The sequence below is a fragment of the Pavona decussata genome, unplaced genomic scaffold, assembly GCF_977016875.1.
Source record: "Pavona decussata unplaced genomic scaffold, jaPavDecu1.1 SCAFFOLD_134, whole genome shotgun sequence".
Lineage (NCBI taxonomy): Eukaryota > Metazoa > Cnidaria > Anthozoa > Scleractinia > Agariciidae > Pavona > Pavona decussata.
The window spans coordinates 4,514,867-4,526,110 of record NW_028145547.1 but is presented as its reverse complement, the minus strand read 5'-3'; the positions used below and the strand labels follow the sequence as shown (position 1 = coordinate 4,526,110).

The 11,244-nt window shown below is 36.3% G+C and overlaps 1 long non-coding RNA gene across 1 annotated transcript; it reads left to right on the top strand.

The window, feature by feature from the left end:
• The first annotated feature begins 610 nt into the window (after positions 1–610).
• On the top strand, positions 611–5,186 carry LOC146467862 (uncharacterized). The gene is made up of 3 exons (XR_014867676.1): positions 611–635; positions 3,698–3,887; positions 5,042–5,186. It is a non-coding gene; the product is annotated as an uncharacterized LOC146467862 (long non-coding RNA).
• Positions 5,187–11,244: the final 6,058 nt, after the last annotated feature.

The following is an 11,244-nucleotide window of genomic DNA, read 5'->3' as shown; positions in this document are numbered from 1 at the left end:
TTGAAATTTATTGGGTATTTCCCAGACTACCTTTCGGCATTGTCGCGTACGCTTTTACGCTTTTTTGGACAACCTTTGTCGAAACAGCTGTAGATGAAGACAGTTTTTATTAAATGCTTGGAAACATGAATGTTATTTTTCATATTTTATCCGGATCTGAAGAGAAATCTGACTTCAACTTTTGCAAGTCTTCCACCATCTTTCTTTAATTTTAACGGCAAGAATTTTCAAGAGTGTTTAGTCATGCAAGCGTGCTTAATTTACCTTAGATTAAAATTTCTGAAATGAGTGGGAAAATATTTATAGAGGTTTCTAAGAAGGTATTGTTCTAGAACGGTTACGAAATTGTTTGGAATCATTATTCGAATTATCATTTTTCAAAAAGATCAAAGAGCAGGACCCAATTTCCGCCATCAAATAAAACTTTCTGGATAGTTTTCTTTGCCTGGGGGAAAATTACTTGAAATGGAACAGAAATCTCATTACAACTCCTTTAATAATGAAATTGTTTTTTATGCCACAACGTTGTTTTATTCATGGCGCACGTCTAAACAACACAGTAGAATAGAACAATGGAGAACTAAGAAGCTAAGAAGATCTGCGAATGGCTACTCACGAAGATTTTCTATAATCAAGTGTGAGATTTGCAGTCCTCTTGTACATCATTTCGAAGTTGCCAGTTTTCATCCTTACAAACACAAGCAAAATATAACAACACAGTCATTTGCCCTTTTAAAACTCACAAATATCTTTTTAATCAACGTTTCAGACTCTTTCTGAAAACCGCGACAAATACAAAATATTTGGAGCAGCCGTCTTCCGCCGAGACATGTCACAATTTTATTAAAAACCCTGCCTTCATTTGAACCAAACAATACCCTCCAGTGAAAGAGAGTTCCTGGGATAACTCCAGTCTCCATTAAAAAAAACAAAAGAGTGATTGTTGGATGTGAATCGCCACATGTCGCTCGGAAGCTTTTTGTGAAACCGCTAATTATCATCATAGTTTCCGAAGTGACAGGAGTTTTTGTTTGCTTATAATCACATTATCTTAAGAGTAGTTCTTTAATAGACCGAAAGGCGTGTTACCTACGCTGCAAATTAGTTTGCCGCGAGAAAATATATATACGACAAGGCAACATACATCCTTGGATGCCTCAAGGATTTTAAGAGACGCACAAGCTTCATGGTAAGTGTTTCATCAGTTTTGGGGGGCATTCTTTAATTTCAAGTGGACAGCATCTCTAGAAGACGTTTGTCACAGTTTCTTCTTTCTTTCTTTTTTAACCTCGTTCGATGGGAAGTTTTTTTTTTAATTCACCAATTCACCGCGTTAGGTCATCACATTCATCTAGCTTAAGATGTTTCTCCCTTTAATGATTTCAGTAGCAGCTGTGTTGGCATTTCAGCAATAATATTCTGGCTCTAGTTTGTCTTTCTTAGCGATTTTCGTTTGTCAAAACAGTTTTCTTCCGAGAATCGTTTCAATCGAATTGAAAATAAATGTTTATTGTGTGGCAGCGGTTTAAAAAAATTAACGGTTTTAGTTGTTTCAAGGACTTAGCGGGGTTTTTATTTATTTAAAGCCGCGAGGAATTCTAGTTGATGGTACTGACATCAGAAACTACATACAGTTAAGGTCAAGTGAGTTTTCTTAATTTCTTATGTTCCTTGGCTTTTTATTTTTCTAACAGAAACTTCGAAAAAGTTACTCCAACGCGGGGCTTTTCGAAAGAAATTTAGATCCAAAGTCTTCTCTAAACGGTCTACCGATTCCGAGTCGTTTTAGCATAGTAGCCTCAGTTTCATTTTGGCTTCAAAAAGGTACCATTCAAACTGCTTAACTTGCTGTTACCAATTTGCGATTTTTCATCTGTTTGAATCAGTGTATTTGTGCCCCAAAGTCACAGGTGATATTCTTCACATTCAACACCCACTCAGCCGTGAATACTGCATATTAAAATAAGGCAGTATGAATTTGCATTTCTAAGTGGGTTGTGAGTGTCGACATTATTTTTGGTTGTCGGACTAAGTAATCAAGACAAGTAAGCTACGCTGCAAGGTGTTTTAATTTTTTTGTAGTTTCGAATTTATTGCAGTTAGGTTTGAAATAATATCAAACTTGTCTTTCATATTTCTGTAAAAAGCCAGGCGATGCCTACTCGTAAAAAGATGGAATGAAACTCTAAACGTCGATTTAGATGGTACAAGCCGCTCTACTCGTTTCACGAAAAAAAAAATGTGTCAACATTGCCTACGCCTACAGTTGCCGTCCTAAGACGTTTTACATATCGAACACGACAAGTGGTAGGTTTCTTTTGCACGAAACATTTCGTACATCGTAGGCTTGTCGTTAGCATGTCTGAATGAAAAACCGAAAACACTCTCTAAAAGTATTATTGAAACTTAGCAACACTACACCAATAAATAATAACGAAATAACTGCTCTTCACATGTCATTCTTATTCAAAGTGGTCGGTGCGAAACCTTCTGTAAACGGTTTACAATAATTAATACATTGGTACTAAATATCGGCCGATGACCCTGCCCTTCGCGTTTGCGCGCTTTTAACGAAGAGCTCAATATGACTGGCAGCGAGCTGTTTCACTTTAAAATTTTTCTTTCTTCTTGTAAATTTTTTTTTCAAAGCGCTGACGCCAACAGGGACATTGAGAGCCGAGGGAAAATAGTCAGTTTCCCGTGAGCCAGTCTTTAAGTGCTTCGTGATAACTCCTAGCTCAAATATCATGGGAACAGACTATTATTAACATACACTGCATAGTTAATTCTCTGATCCATCATTTGTGTCCTAAGTAGTAGCGGCACAACATTCATTTGCAGACTGCTATTAAGTTTCGTCTCCACTCAGACAACCGGCCATAGCTTGGCTAAAAATAAGCTGTCGGCTTGGCGCGGGTGGCACGCAAATTTGTAAGGTGTATACGGCACTAGGCATGCGCGAGTCCAATGTTTAAGTTGTTGTTAGAGTCTTATTTCACTCTAAGGAAACTGAATTGTATCAAGACATGGCACGCGGCACATTCTCACCCAATTAAAAAGTGTTTTGAATTAATGTAGGTAGCGTGAATTTGCAGAGTCATTGTATTTGGAATTTTGTACAGGTGTTCTTTGCATCAAAAGGAGTTGTTTATTTCTGTAGAAGAGATAGATTCACGCAATAAAAAGCAGAAAATAACTGGCGTGCTGTAAAGTTCGAGTACTGCAAACTTAAAAATTGGAGGTGTTTCTTGTCGTCTCTTTTCATGTTAATGTGCCAACCAGAATTCTATTGGCTGTTGGCACTTTTGAATAACAAAGCGAAAGTGGATAACGACCATCGCGGTCACAAAATATGCTCTGAAAATCTTTCTTAAAAAAAATTTCCCTCAACAACGGAGTAGAAAACATGTCATCATTCATTTCCACTTTAATTTAAAACCAAATTTCTCATTTCTCGGGACGCTGAGATGGCTAGACTGATACGAGCGAAGAAATTATCACAAACCACAAGAGCTAATTCCCCTCTTCGACATCGCTGACAATTAGAGATGATCTCCTTTCAACTGGTGGGCCTTACAAAGTCAGAGACTGAAACTTTTTTCAATAGTGTATACGTTTGCAAGAATATACTGGTAATGCTTTGGCGATTTTTGCCGCTATGTCAACTTTCTTTATCTTTCATTCCAATCCTATATAGATGGTTACCAAGACCCAACTCGCTTTCCTACTCGTGACATGCACAGTAATGGCGCTGTTAATCCAGCCAGCTGTCAGCCAAAAGGACGCTCTACGTTGGGGCAAACGAAACAGCGAGCTGTCGGATGAGTACGTGGTGGAGAGACCACAAGTGAGGCGAAGGCAATACGATGACGAATACGACTACCACCGTAAGTGGGCAGTTAAAAGGAACTAATTCTCCCAACGTGATCACTTGCCCATTAAGGCCCGTTTAAACGGTTTCAACATTTGCTTCAACATGCGTTCAACACTTTGTTGAACCAAATGTTGGGGGCGTTTGAACACTGAGGTCGTTCAACATTGTTGAAAGTGCAAAAAATGTTGAAAGCTTGTTGAAAGTGTGTTGAATCAAATTTAAATTGGTTGAAACTTTCATTCAACATCGCTTCAACATTTCTTTTGTTCTTGAAAATGTTGAATGGCGTTGACACCGTTTGAACGGCGTCTTTTGGTTGATCGTGTTTTTAATTATTATTTGTATCATGGTAGGTGCCTCGCATGGGTCCTCGCGTCCCGTTCGCACCTGCCCTTTTGACCTTATCACTTTAAATCACTTTACACATATATTTCATTTCTTCCTGGCTGTATGTAACATGTGTAATGGTCAATAAAGCTGTTAAAAAAAAATACTCCGTCCATCCAACATTTACCCAACATCCGTTCAACTTTTGTTAAACGAATGTTGGTCAAATATTGAAACCGTTTAAACGGGCCTTTACTAGTCAGCAGGCTGTAGGCCATCAAATCTGTAAGTTCACATGCGGCAAACGTCCAGCATATACTGTTAGGATATGAATGTCGATCAGTGCCATATGCGCAATGGAATAAATGTGATTAAAATTATTGAAAAGATCGATAAAGGAACAACAGAAAAAAACGTCTCGGTATCATTCTTTATAATATTCACATTTAGAGATTTTGTGACTAAAATCAATCAGTTTAAGCGAATTCAGCTTTAAAGGGCATTTAAAGTCATTTTAGTTTTAGTTTGAAAGTCTCTGATGATAAGGTAGTTCTCAATTTTTACGTATCGTATAAACTTGCCTTAAAACATTGAAAGAGGAAGCCTTAACCCTAATTATTTTCACAAAGTTTCAGTTAAGTTAGACAAAACTAACCTTCACCTGGGACTGGGAGAGCTAGCCTCGGATGAAATCATTGGGCAGTTGTCTGATAAGCCATTCATCTTACGTACAGTGTGAAGTTGCTACAAATATTTGCCATGGGCACTGTTTCTCCCTTCTAGGTTAAAATGAGTTCAAGTGTTAAAAACAATTAATTTGCGTTATTTTTTTTGTTTCAGAGCAAGAAAGAAAAAGAGACCTTCCGGACTTCTTTCGACTTTGAACTCCATCATTTTAAAATAGATTTAAAATAGATTTATGCTCTAGAATGCATTCGTGTATGACTGTAATGTGAACAATGCACAAATAAATTGCTTTCATTGAGTTACGATTCTCAATAATAATCTGAATTAAAGCAGTATATTAATATGTCTAATATAACTTGTAGGCGACTTTAAGCGTCAATTTTGGCTTTGTGGGAAAACAAGTTGAAGAAAACAGAAGATAGACAGAGAATCCTTTCATCTATGATAACTGCGTTCAAGAGTGCAGAATAACACCAGTATATATACTCTTAAAAACGCAATAAAAAGCTATCTTCTGCCAGAAGAGAAAGAAGATAAATTATCTCATCATTTTCTTTCACTGAGGGGAAAAGCGGGTGAGACATCAAATTTTAAAAGTACTGAAAACAGACTAGCGACAGGAAGTCCCAATTCCCGAGCGGGCATGGTCGAGGCTCGCAAAAAATTAAGGGGTGATGTACCTTAAAACTGTGGGTTGTTACCGAAAGTCCAAATTTGTACAGGCTCATGATTTAGCCACACAAATACAAAATTTTAATTAAAAGGCGGAATGCACCTGGGATCTGAAGGCTGTATCCGAAAGTCCCAAATTCCACGAGGGTATGATTGAGTCTTGACAAAAGAACTAAGGTGGAACACTGTAAATTCAAAAGAGGTGACCAATGGGCTGATTCAACCTTATCTCGTACCAAGATTTCCACGGTCACATTTCTACATTTCTGCATTTTCACAAAGACTTAATACAATGCAAATCAGTTTGTGACGTCAAGTAAGGAATAGACCCATGCCCCTTACTAGCTCGGTCATGGGACAGCTGATGGCTAGATTTCGTAGCTTTTACAGCCTATAAAAAGTCAAGATTTGGTTGAAGAAAAGGCGCAAAAAGGCTCAATGCGTTTCGAACAGGTGCAAAGATTTATTTAACCGAAAAAAATTTTGGGGGTTATATGCACTTTAATTAATCTGGTGTTTACTACAGACAAGGATCATAAAATAAAATAAAAAAAGAAAAATCTAATTGCTTTATTTTTTGAAATAATAGGATACGTGAAATAAAAATTGATTCATTAACACATTGATCTAGAATGAAAGTACAACTCAAAGTTCACATTTATCTTCTACTGGCTATCTTTAATGGGTCATTTCCGAGTTGCTTTGAACCTCATTATGAAAGTGAGGCTAAGTGCAAAGTTTTATCATGATCAGGAAAATTAGTTTTTATTCATATGCACTTAGCCTCGCTGTCATAATGAGCCTCGCAGAAACTCAGAAATGGCCTATTATCGATACATTCAAAGCCGATTATTAGTGTAGCGTCCAAAAGTGTAACTTTATCTTCGCGAAGCTCGGCCAGCTGACGTGTTGCAGAAGTTCAGCAAAAGTTCGACTGTTTACTGAGAAGTTATCCGATCTGCGGGTATTTCAATCAACGTTTTCGGCAACACGAACACGTTCCACAGCCCAACGTCTACCATGCCAAACTCGATTGAATAAAACTCCCCCTCAGCTCTCCAGTTTTTGAAAACACCGAAGGTCCCATTTTTAAAGAACTTGGTCAAGCCATGTATTCTTACAGAACGCATCCCTTCCATCAAGGTTCCTTCAAAACAACCAACTCCCACGTCTTCCGCCTACTCTAATGTCGAACTAACATTGGGACATTTTACGTCTTTTTCCAAGGACCTAAACTTGACAATGAAATCGTACAACTAAAGTATTATTTGCTCTTTTAAGAAATCTCTTAAGACCAATATGCTTTGAATTAAATCTCCTAGCACATATTTTACTTGAGTTATTTTATTTATTTATTTATTTATTTATTATTATTATTATTATTATTATTATTATTATTATTATTATTTTTTTTTTTTTTTTTTTTTTTTTTTTTTTGCTACTTAGTTTGAGGAAGCCTAATTACGTATAAGCTTTATAGTTTCGTTTTGGCCTCCTCGCCACTTTTACTATAAAGTTTTGTATATGTAGTTGTATGTCCCCCGTTGTAACTTCTTTTGTGAAGCAAATAACATAAAATAAAATAAAATAAACTACTTCAAAAGTAAGGCTTGCTCATGGTCAATCAACCAGTTTCTTTTTAGCAAAACGTGGTTTTCAATGTGCAGAAGTACAATTCAATGACAAACAACCCATAAGTGCCATGTTTCAGTTATCTGTGGTAAAATTTTGGAAAAGATGTAATTTACTATCGGTTTACGATCCAAGTGAGCTCCCTATAGAGCTCATATGGTAAGTTGCCTTTCTTCACCACGGAAGCAGCGTTTCTTAGGCCTAAAATATAATTAAAAACGCGTTGAATTTTAGTCGCGACGGATACAATTCAAGTTTTATTCAAGTTAGAGCCAAGTGTATGAGTACATTCTGCTCGACTGTTCGGCCATTTATCTCCTAAAGTAAACTGTATTACGTTTGTACAGTTATCGTGAGCACTTGAATTAACTTACTTCAGTTCTTGTCATTGCGAGATGTATACTAGATAGATAGTTTATTAAGGAAAAACACCCATTGCAACCGAGCAGAATTATGGTTTCTTTACAGAAATATAAAAGTGTAACACTGGCTGAATTAATTATGAAATAGAAATACGTACACATTTGGCCCAAAACAGATTTGAAGTTGAAAGCTTTGGTGTCCTTCAAAAGTCGCTTACTTGAAGCTCATCGTCAACACTGAAAAATTTCAATTATATATATATTTTTTTAATTTTTGTCGATATCGAGATATCTGTTTATTCTGTAACTTATAAGATGCGCCACACAGATTCAGTATACAAGTGAAAATCTTCGTCAAAAGCATCCTCGCATTTGCACCTAATCATTATCACCTCTTTGAAACAACATTCCCAAAAATATTTTAGTGGTTTTTGGTGGCTAACCAATCTCTGGCAGTCTTTATATTAACACTATGTTTTAAGAGACACGTATATATACGAACCGATACAACACAAAAGAGACATTGGCCCTAGATGTTGTAAAAACTTTTTCCTGAAGACCCCAGCCCGCACTCATCTTCCATCTACAATCTTCTCGAATTCTCGATCAAAGTCAAATCATTTTTGCCGTTATGTTTCGTGGGTAGCCGATGTCACTTCTTGTTATCGATATCAAAGCAGTCGGAAATCATTTAGATCAGGAAAAAACTTTTGGACAACATTGTCGAAATGTGTTGCTTCTAGTCTAAAGAGTCACTTGGTGTTTCATTAACATCAAGTCATGACAGACCAAAAGGACGCAAATCGTGATGACGGAAATTACATTAACTGGCACATTAGCAAGAATAAACTTACAATTAAGAAAAGTCCTCTTCCGCGCAATTAAAATCTTGATTGTCGTTAACACTGTTTACCAAGTCCTTAGTGGCTTCTACACGAGAAGTGTCGGTAAATCTTTTCAAGGAATTAACACCACAAATGATTAATTTAAGTCTGGCCCCATAGTCATGGAAACCAAAGACAAAAAAATAACGTTTAGTAATTAGAAATGGGCGTCGATTAAAGAAAGCTTTCAACATTGAAAGATAGCAAGATTTTTTGCACCCACTCAGTTTATCAACCTTAAAAGTGGGCCGTTTTATCGCTTCGATATTTCCGAATAAATATTATTGTAGATCGAATATACCCCCTTCGTGATTGAAAACAAAACAGAAAAAAATCACTCGCGTTTATTTTTGCAATAACTATTGACAACACGCAAGTTAGAGTGTTAAGTTTTTAAAAAATAATTGCGATTAGACTTTTAGATGACACACAGTCGATGTCTAAACTTGTTTCGCGAAGGGATTAACCACATCTACGGCGCGAAAATCCATCAAGGAGATCACCGGTAAAAGGCACAACTTAATAACCCAAATTACCGAAAATCAATACAGCTTCTCCGCACAGTTAATTAAGTCGCCAGCCACAAAAGCTTTTTGAAAGCATTAGTTTTCAGATAAAAGAGGCATTTAAAGCACAACAGCTTGACAAGTTTAAGCAGGAAACAGCCTCGCCAATAACACAAAACAAGGCAACAGCGGAGCCATCTAGATCGTCAGGTATGATTTATTGTTGTTGAAGTTTTGTGGACAACGTTTTGAACAAAAACATCGTGTTTTGATAAGAGGAAATCCATGAGTGGTTGACCTTACGCCAAATCAGTATCGCTCCTTCAAGTTAAGCGATAAAAAGGTTCGCAAAGTTAGATCGATGGTTTTGTAGAGACATTAGAAGAAGGGAAAGCCAAAAGTTTTATTTCGCTACTGACTTCGTGTAACGACTTAAAATCCTCCTGGTAAGCTAAATTAACGTTTTTTTTCTTTTGCATTTGCGATGCTATCGCAGAGAAACTTAATATTTAAGCATAGTCTAGTCCTCAGGCTTCAAAAACTTGAAACAAGACACGTAATCACCCTCTGAATTATTAAATTATAACTGTTTTCAGTCCGTGGAAACTGGATGATGAGAGACTGAAAGCTGCTTTAACGTGATTTAACTTAAACATTTCGAAACGTTATCTTTTAGAAAATTGAACAATGTTTACAGTTTTCTGAAATTTTAGGATTATACGAGGCAAAAACCTATTACTGAAACTTTTCCAAAAACTTTTCACAATATCACAGAAAACTAGAGGAAATGTAACAAAAAAGTATGCAAAGCCTGAAGTATAATCGAGGCTATCCGAATGCATATTCTTCTACATCAATGTCCCATAGTTTTGATGAATAATTTGGAGACAATATAACTCTTTCCATTTTGTTTTTGAAATCATGCACAGGTGCCATTTTTGAAATCATAACAAAAACGATCAAAAATAAAAGACAAAGAAATTACAAAAGTAGTTCTATTGTTTGAGCTTTCTGTAGGAAATGAATTAACTTGTTCTTGACTTGAAGAACTTGAATAATTCATATACACCACCTTTAATAGCATCCGTTCGCTAAGCTTGTTTAATTTCCTTTAAGATGATGAAACTTTACTCTGAAAAAGTAATATAATTTGCTGCTGTATGTATTACATTTTCAATAACCACAATCAAGATAAATTTCTTTATTTTTAAAAGGAACCTTCCTCATCAACTGAAAATTACAGTCAATGTGTTTCATTTAATTCTTAATCAATTGCAATTACAATCAGTTATTTTCTTTTGTAGGTTACAGAAGTAATAGGTGTTCTCTAGTGTTCGGTCTTACACAAGAAATAATTGTTAAAGTAGGGATGATTTTGAAAGCGGTTATTTAAGGAGCCGAGACAACTGTAGCCTGCTTCTGGCAGAAAATGGTGGATATCGTAACTTTGCATACATTGAAAATACTTGAGAAATGACTGCAGAATTTATATTGAATCCGAAGACTATTATCGATACTATTACGACTTGTTACGTTACGTAACAAGTGTTTACCTTTAGATCAGTAGCTAAAGCACCCGGAGGAGTCTCTCGTGGTGTGAAAAAAGATCATGGATTCGCTTCGCGTCCGAGACTCGAATACACCCTTTTTCCTTATAACAACGTCTAATTATGGGTTGAGGCTGAATGCTCTTATTTGTTTTGGCAAGTTGAGTCTGAAAATGTCCTTTTAAGATGTTTACCTGTTATAGCAATTCCATAAATCAATGCATACGTGAGACCAGAAACCTATCAAAGAGCATCTGCTCCCTGTGTTATACTTGTGTGGCTAAAGAAGGTTTTTTTTGTTTAAAGAGTGTATGTTTTTGTTGTAATCCTTAATTATGAAAAAAATTACAGCTTAGTCTGATGATATTCAACTGAGCTTTTCATTCACCATCTTTATCAAGTTGTTTTCTTAGTTTTCAGAAAAGATGTTGTCATCCAACAAGTTAGTTTTACTGTTTGTAATCTCTTGTCTGCTTCTGTCGATGTATTCCCAACGCGTCGAAGGACAACTTCCCGGCATTCGTTGGGGAAGGAATTATCAAGATGATGGCGTCACCCGAGGAGAATACAAAGGAAAGCTTTGGGGATTAATGAAAAGGCGATTTGAACGACATGGACTAAATGGTAAGTAAAGTGCTGAACGATTAATTGGCGAAAAGGAAAACAACTTCGAGTAACAAAATATTGCTTAATACAATTTTAGCCTCCTAAGCAGACTTTTTCTTTGGCTCTATACGTGCTTATACAATTTCG